Source organism: Neofelis nebulosa, chromosome 1 (genome assembly GCF_028018385.1).
Source record: "Neofelis nebulosa isolate mNeoNeb1 chromosome 1, mNeoNeb1.pri, whole genome shotgun sequence".
NCBI lineage: Eukaryota > Metazoa > Chordata > Mammalia > Carnivora > Felidae > Neofelis > Neofelis nebulosa.
This window is the reverse complement of record NC_080782.1, coordinates 180518244-180526422: the sequence shown is the minus strand read 5'-3', so window position 1 is coordinate 180526422 and position 8179 is coordinate 180518244. Positions and strand designations below refer to the sequence as shown.

At 36.9% G+C, this 8179-nt stretch overlaps 1 long non-coding RNA gene across 1 annotated transcript; it reads left to right on the top strand.

Moving 5' to 3' along the window:
- Nucleotides 1-1654: 1654 nt before the first annotated feature.
- On the top strand, nucleotides 1655-7534 carry LOC131483669 (uncharacterized). The gene is made up of 3 exons (XR_009247853.1): nucleotides 1655-1708; nucleotides 3519-3668; nucleotides 7439-7534. It is a non-coding gene; the product is annotated as an uncharacterized LOC131483669 (long non-coding RNA).
- The last annotated feature ends 645 nt before the right edge of the window (nucleotides 7535-8179 follow it).

The following is an 8179-nucleotide window of genomic DNA, read 5'->3' as shown; positions in this document are numbered from 1 at the left end:
AAGCACTCATGAAATCCAGTCCCTTTAGTTTTCAAAGCCAAATGTTATTTGAAACATTTGATTTGTGATTTGAACACATGGATTTGTGTTCTCCATGTGGGCTCCCAGGTATAATAGTCTGCCTCTCTCTCTGTCTACATGTGCAAGCCCCTCCCACATCAGATAGTGCTGTGGGTATTTAGTTCACTACTGGTCTCTGTTCTTCATACTCTCTTTGGGGTTGCTTCTTCTCTACCTTTAGCTTCGGTGTTTGTTCTGCCAGTCTTTGAGTCATTTTCTGGGTTATTTACAATGATGTGAGTGTTACAATGATGTTAGTTGTATCTGTGTAATGAAGTAGCCTAGGGTCCTCCTACTTCACCATCTTTCCAGCCTTTCTCTTCTCTATTTTTGACCTGAAGGTGGACATGTTTCCTGTAAGAAATTAAAATGTTATGGTATAATATTTAGAAGAATATTGACCCTGTTACAGTGAAGAAAATCCAGACTACTTATCAGGACAAAGCAATTTTTATGTAGTTTAATTAAAACTATAGGAAGAAAATGTATTGCAACCAAATTGGTGTCGGACAAGTCTCCTGAATAGACCAACAAGGTAAATAAGATGAAAGCCTTAAACTGTCTCATGCACTATTTATGTGCCTGTTGAAAGACACACTGTCTACTTCTTTGGGCTACCCACCATTTTAAAAATTATTTTCTCATTTCTTTATTATGTGTATTATTATTTCTTTATTATGTTGCAAGAAAGTGTGAGGTTTCCTTCAAATGACATTAACACACACAAAAAAGTAGAATTTTAAATAAAAAGTTGTCTTGAGGTTTTATTTTCAACTCTTCCCATCAACACTTCTGATGCTGACTATATTTAGTGAAACTTCCTTTATAAGTGTGTAACGACCCTTTCCGCTATAACTATCCCTGTTATTATTAACAACTAAAATTTGAGGTGTGACTTTTCACATGCCAAAAGTATTTCATTTTTTTTGAGGTGTCAAATCCTTTTTTTAATTGTTGGCTTTACCCAATGGCTAAAATCATTCCAGAAAGTAATATAAAATGTATTTCAAAAACATTACCAAAGTAATTTTAAAATGTAGATTTTTTAAAATTATAAATACACCAATACATGTTAGATACAGAAAATTTATGTCTGCAGAATAGTTATTTGAAACATTTGAATCTCTTTTCAGATTTCTTGAAGCAATATTATAATGCCAAAAAAAATGGTTAAGTTTCTGAAGGATACAAAAGAAAGAAATCTAAACAATCCATATGTAAGTCCCATGACTACATAAAAATTACTGCATCCATAATAACCATAACTACAGAGAAAAATGTATGCATTTGAAAGTTTTTCTAATGTATGTAGTAATATTATTATACAATGATGTCATCACATACCTTCCAGTGTATATTACTTCAGTTATTTTAAGTAACTTAATTTTACTAGATCTTTGTTTCTGTATTTCTCAACTGCAAAGCCACCACACACTGAAGGGAAAGCTGTCTTTGCATGAGGACATTTTGTGGCTGATATAGAACATGCAGACTAGACTGAATGGGGTTTATGCTGAGTCCTAGCTTATGGACTGAAACAAGGAAGGCTGAAATCTAACCAGCACAGCCTAATCTAGGCTATATCTTTTACCAGCACATCAAGAAACAAGTTTGGAGGCTCAAGTCCTAAAGCTCCTCCAGAGGGAAGGTACTACTGACATTCCTTATTCCATTTAATCCTCCTAATAGCCCTTTCTGTTGGGTTCTGCTATGGTTCTCATGTTACAAATAGAAGATACCGAGGCACAAATAGCCAGTCATAAGCAAGGGTTTGAATTAAAGATTTCTTTGGTTGTAGATGCAGGTTCATTCTACTGATCATACTTTCTTGCCAAACAAAGAACTGAGAGATTTACAGAGGGGTAAAGAGGGTCAAGGCAATGATTCTCAGTCATTTTATAAATAAATAATGGTATGTGTGTGTGTGTATGAATATATATTCATACATACATTGAGAAGGAGAATGTACATATATGTAACGATGTACCCCTGTGGTTTGGTAGAAAATAGAAAGTTTTAAGAGCAAATATGAAAAATGTAAAATATAAAGATTAAAAAACAGGAGGATTAATGCTAAATTGCTTATTTAGTAAGGAAGATTTTTTTTCCTGTACATTTCCATACTTGAAATCACTTCTCCACAAGTATTTAGGTCATCCTTCATTCGCATTAAGAGAAATTAATTGCTTTCCATTTCAATTTATTTTTTCTTCAAGCTAGCTAGTTTTTTTTTCCTTGCTTTTAGAGACTCATGCTTCACAGACATCATGAACTTAAAAAAAAAAAGTTAATGACAAGGAAGGAATGAAAGGATTAGAATTTGAACTTTATCTTCACATTGCCTGGATTCAAATCAACTGTACCTCAGTTTTCTCTCCCGTAAGATGAAAGTTGTGAGGATTAAATCAGAAGATACAAAAAAAGCACTTAAGGCATCTGATAAACATTAAATCATAGCTCTCACATCAAAGTAATGCACAGAAGTGATCATTTGAATGTCTTAGATACTAAAACCACCTCAGTGGTCAATAATTCGTATTAGATCTTCATTGGATTATTGAATCAATTTTCTAACAAATAAAATATTGATTATCATTTGCTCTAAATCTTTAATAATAAGGTTTTCTTTTGAAAATTTTTTTACATTTTTTATTTTAGAGAGAGAGTGGGAGAGAGGTAGAGAGAAAGAATCTTAAGCAGGCTCAGTGCTCAACACAGAACCCCACGTGGGGCTCAATCCCACAACTGTGCAAATTCATCACCAGAACTGAAATCAAAAGTCAGATGCTTAACCAACTAAGCTACCTTAGACACCCCAAAATAAGTAAGGTTTTCTTATAATTGAAAGATACTCTATAGGTACAAATTTCCCATGTCTCTTGATCTTAAAACCACACTCTAAGCCATTCATGAATCACTTCATTTAGGCACTTGGAAGTGTTAAACTAGAAAAATACAGATGAACAATATCCCTAATGTTACACTGTAAAAGATTTACTCATAAGTAAACAAGAGAATCATGATTAGCATCTTCCTGAAGTATGACTATTTTGAAAGTCTGAAAAGAATAATAAGCTCTGTAGGTTAAGCATTTTACCTCTGAAATTCCTGATTTCCTGAGGGTTAGATTAGGAAAGGTATGGTTGAATAATTAATGCCCAGGATTCCAAGAGTAAGACTGTATTGCCCCCAAGTAGCAATAAGTAAACTTTCATTTATAACTAACATATTGTAACATGTGCATGTGCTCATTGCTTTGTGTGATTAAGTCAAACCTGGAGATAATTGGGTTTGTTCTTTGTTCTTGCATTTGTTATTTGTCAGCAATAGAGGAATTACTCTAGGTGCCTACATGAATTTCAGATATCATAGGTATGATGGGATAATATCTATGGTGATAATATAATATCTCTAATATCTATCTAATGCTAAACCATTTTTTGTTTACCAATGCCTAGAATATGGCACAGACAAGTGCTCAGTAAGTTATCTGTTGACTAAGTGAAGAAATGAATAAGGCAAAGCTTTGAAGTTACTGACTTACGAAGGAAAATGGAAAGAAGACTCAAGATAGAGGTGGCAGGAAAAAGAAAGTAGCAATCTATTAGGTGAGAGTAATAACATGGTGCCAAAAGACACAGAAAATTAAATATCCAACAAATTCAACACACATTTTTTTAGTCACATTTTTGTGTTCATTATTTTCCACATTTCAGTCTTTTTTTTTAAGGTCTTTCACCGTTTGCCATATTAGGTAACCCCTATGGGGTATTTTTCTTTAAATGAAGCTTAAATGGACTCACTTTTTAAAAATGTTCCCCATTCTACACAGTATTACCTGTCAGATCATGGGTTTGATTCTTCATCCCTATTTCTCAAAATTTGTTATGTGCACAAGTTACCTGGAGACAAAACTAAGATTAAACATCTGACTCTTGATTTTGGCTCAGGTCATGACCTCACAGTTGTGAGATCAAGCCCCAAGTTTGGCTGAGACCTAAGCATGGAGCCTACTTAAAATTCTCTCTCCCTTTTCCTCTGCCCTTCCCCCATGTGAACACTGTCTGTCTGCATGTCTGTCTGTCTCTCTCTCAAAAAAAAAAAAAAAAAAAAAGATTCTGGTGCACTAAGTCTGGGTGGGGCACACTTCTGCATTTCTCATGAGCTCCCAGTGAGGCTGAGGACACACTTTGAATATCAGGAAGCTACACACACACACACACACACAAACACATAAATATAGACTCAAATCCTAAACTAGCAATGTTTTAAAATTTATCTTAATATCCTGTGAAATCATCTCAGGTACCCCACCAATGGTAAATCTAATGATATAAATAGACATTCTGCTGGGATTGAAAAAAAGTATTTTAAATGTCCTTTGTATTCAGACAACTCACTGTGTCAAGAAGAAAGGTATTTATGTAAGAAACCAAGATAACATATGCTATGGGCTATCCTAGAGCTTGGTACAAAACCCTTCGAGAAAACCCTACAAAATTTGGGGAAGGCCATGGAAGAAGCATGTCTCAGCGGCTGAGGAGAAGCTTTCACAGGATGACCCAGAATACAGGCTGTCTGCTGCCTGCCACTGGGCCCCTGTTGTCAGGCTGTGCCCCATGCAAAAGAAGCCAGCTGAGGCTATATGGGCTCTCTGCTTATCTCTCTCCAAGGTCTTTCACAGGACCGCATCAGCCTGAGTAGGGGTTCTTTTTGAAACCATCTTCCCTTAGATGGGGGTGGGGTAAGCTTTTGGGACTTTATCTGCTTAGAAAAGGCCCCCTTTTCTCTTTCTTTAAGAGGCCCCTTTTCTAATCCTTCTTCCTGAAGAAGCATCTGTATTCTAATTTGTATGGACACCATAGAGCCACACACTGTATATTATGAGCATAATTTCTTGCCAGATGGGGTTCAATTTCCTTCCCCTTTCTTAACTTTCTCTCCCATTATTATGAAGAGGATGGATAGTCTGAGGGGAGCAGGGGTGCAAAGAAGCTCCAGTCCTTGCTGAGTCATAGTGGCCTCTCTTCAGTATTCTTCCTATTTACTCTCTGCTATAGGCAAAATAATGGCTCCCCCAAGGTGTCCGTGTTCTAATTTCCTGAATCTGTGAATTTGTTGTGATACATGACAGAGGGAAATTATGGTTGCAGATGGAATTAATGTTGCTAATTGGCTGACTTTAAAATAAAGTATCCTGGCATATCCAGATGAGTTCCATGTAATCACAAGGTTGTTTTTTTTTTTAAGTGGAAGAAGGAGGGGTGCCTGGGTGGCTCAGGCAGTTGAGGGTTGACTCTTGATTTTGGCTCAGGTCATGATCCTGGGGTCATGGGCTCAAACCCTTTGCTGGGCTCCATGCTGGGTGTGGAGCCTGCTTGGGATTTTCTCTCTCTCTCTCTCTCTCTCTCTCTCACACACACACACACATACACACACACACACACACACACACACACACACAAATAATAAATAAAAAGTTAAAGAGTTTTTTTTAAGTGGAAAAGGGAAGCAGGAGAAGAGGTTAGACTAATGTGAAATAAAAAGGACTGGACACAACATGTCTTTGCTGGAGAAGGGGGCCAAACCAAAGCCAAGGACTGTAAGCAGCTTCTAGAAACTGGAAAGGGTAGGCAGCTGATTCTCACCTAGAGCCTCCAAAAGTGGAACAGCTCTGCCAACAGCTTGATTTTAGCCCACTGAGATCCCCATCAAACTCTGACCCACAGAATTGTAAAATAATAGTTTTGTGTTAAGCCAATAGGCAGTAGCATTTTGTAACAGCAGCAATGGAAATGAATACACCCTCTCTCTGGTTCCAGAGACCCCTCTGTTTTGCCTCTTTTTGTTTCCAGTATGCTACCCTTTCCTGATTTGATATCTTTTACCTCTCCTTCACAATCTCTTTTGTTAAGTTCTCCTTATTATCTCTAAAAATACATTCTTCCCCAGGTTACACAGTTAGTTCCCTTTAGCCACGCTGCAGGAATCACAGATTGGCTGAACATGGCCCAGGGTCAGCTTGCAGATATGTTTTCTTAGGCCTCAGTGTTTTTCACAAGCCAAACTGAACTGCATTTAGGTGAGATATGTATCCTCTTATTTTCCATAATTCTTATTATCCCATACTGCATTTAACCTGACCTACTTCCCCGGTTTGCATGATTTGCTTTGTCCTTAAAGGTTTTGAGTTGAAGATCCCTCTTTTAAGCCATAAATGTGTATTAAGATGTTAAGATGTTACATTAAAAAGGATTATTGGGTCAAATAGGTTTAGGAAATGCCAACTTAGGCAAAGTAAGGTAAGTTGTTAATATGTTGGGAATTGACAGCCTTGATTATGTTAATTATCACATATCTATGTATATGTATCTATGTACAGCTATATATATGGCTGTATAGTTGTATATAGCAGATAGCTGCCTATAGCATGCAGCATCTTCCAAATTTATATCTTCAGGAACTAGTGGAGCACCTTATAGGTAAAATAGTCCAAGTATACACATTGAGGTTTATCATTAAGTATACTCTTTTCATCTCTTCCCATTAACTGCAACCATTGCTTATATCTTGATGAATCCCCCAAGTTATACATATAATAAATCAAACACTTTTAAAGCATGTACCGTGAAAGCAGGTAAGTGCTTTCACACCTACAAGCTGATTCACAATGCTGATACGATAATAGGCATTATTCTCATTTTATTTTATTGTGAAAAAACTGAGATCTAGAGAGCTTGTCATATTCCCAGTGTCACACAACTAGAAAGCTGCAAAGTTGAAATGTGAACTCAACTTGCTCTGGAGTCTGCACTGAACTCACACCTCCATGTGAGGTGCTCTTGAGCTGAACCTGTAGGTCCAATGTAAGAAAACACTTCCTACCCAGAGGTGATTGAAAATCTAGCAAGCTATCTCAGATCAGGTTGAATTCATTGCCTCCAGAGATGTTCAAGAAGAGACTGAGGAAAATTCTTAGAAGGGGATTTTATGGGAAGCATAATGACTGGAGACAACTAATTCATCCATAAGGTCTTTCCAAAGAAGAGATTCTAAAAAGATGAGAGAGTCTGTTCTGTCTGGGAAGGTACCATGAGCAAAGATGAGGACTGTGGTTTGGAAGTAGACCAACCTGGCTATTATGAAAAACTTATGGAGAGAAATAGTTGCAAGTAATGCTACAAAGGTATGTCAGAGAAATAGGGGTTTGATAATCCTTTAACTGATGGGGAGCCAAAAATATCTCATCAGGAAAGTGACAGATAATTTTTATATACTAAGTGATTTGAAGGAAATTAGTCAAATGATAGTCATGATCTACTGAGCGGTGTCTCATCAGGCCTCTATTGCATCTTCTCTTCCTCCTCCTTTCCACTAGGTGGCACCAGAACTCAAAGTCAAGCATCTGGAAAAGGCTATCTGTTCTAAGCCTTTATTGTTGAATGGATGACTTGTATAAAGATATTTGAAGTGATGTGAACATATCAAAAAATACTTTTATTGCCAATTCCTAATATGCCTCTTCATTCACCCTGGGGTATTTTTCCAGTAGGTAACAATTTTCGCCTTAACTGACTGTAACGTTCTGAGGAAGAGCTTCTGGGGACCGTGCCAGTTTAGAGTACTGTTGTAGACCAACATATTAACACTGTCCTGCAGAAATTGCTAACAGCCAGCTGGAAGTTGATACAGTGGAATTTATTCAACTCTTGATGGCTTCAATAAGGGTGGAACTGTTCTAATTCTTAAGACAGGGCAGATTTTCAGGTGGCCGGTTGAATTACCTCCTAGACACTTAACTCTACTTAGAGTTGGAAAGGGTGAAAACCTGAGCTAACTTACTGCCTAATTCTTCAGGAAAGAAATATGAGAGCCCAGCACATTGTCCCCTCTTTGCTTTAGGAACGCCTTTCTCAATATAAACTAGTTTACACGGAAGAAGTTTCCTCCTTTACACATTACTTAATTGAAACTTCTTTCTTAATGGTACAGTTCTGTTTTTGTTTAGTCTTTTGAAAGGATGGTGGGAAAGTAAGCTTTCAATTTGTTGACAAGTTTGTGTTCTCACAAATCTGTATAAAAAAGCAGTCATTTCTGGTCACTTGTAAATATGTGTATA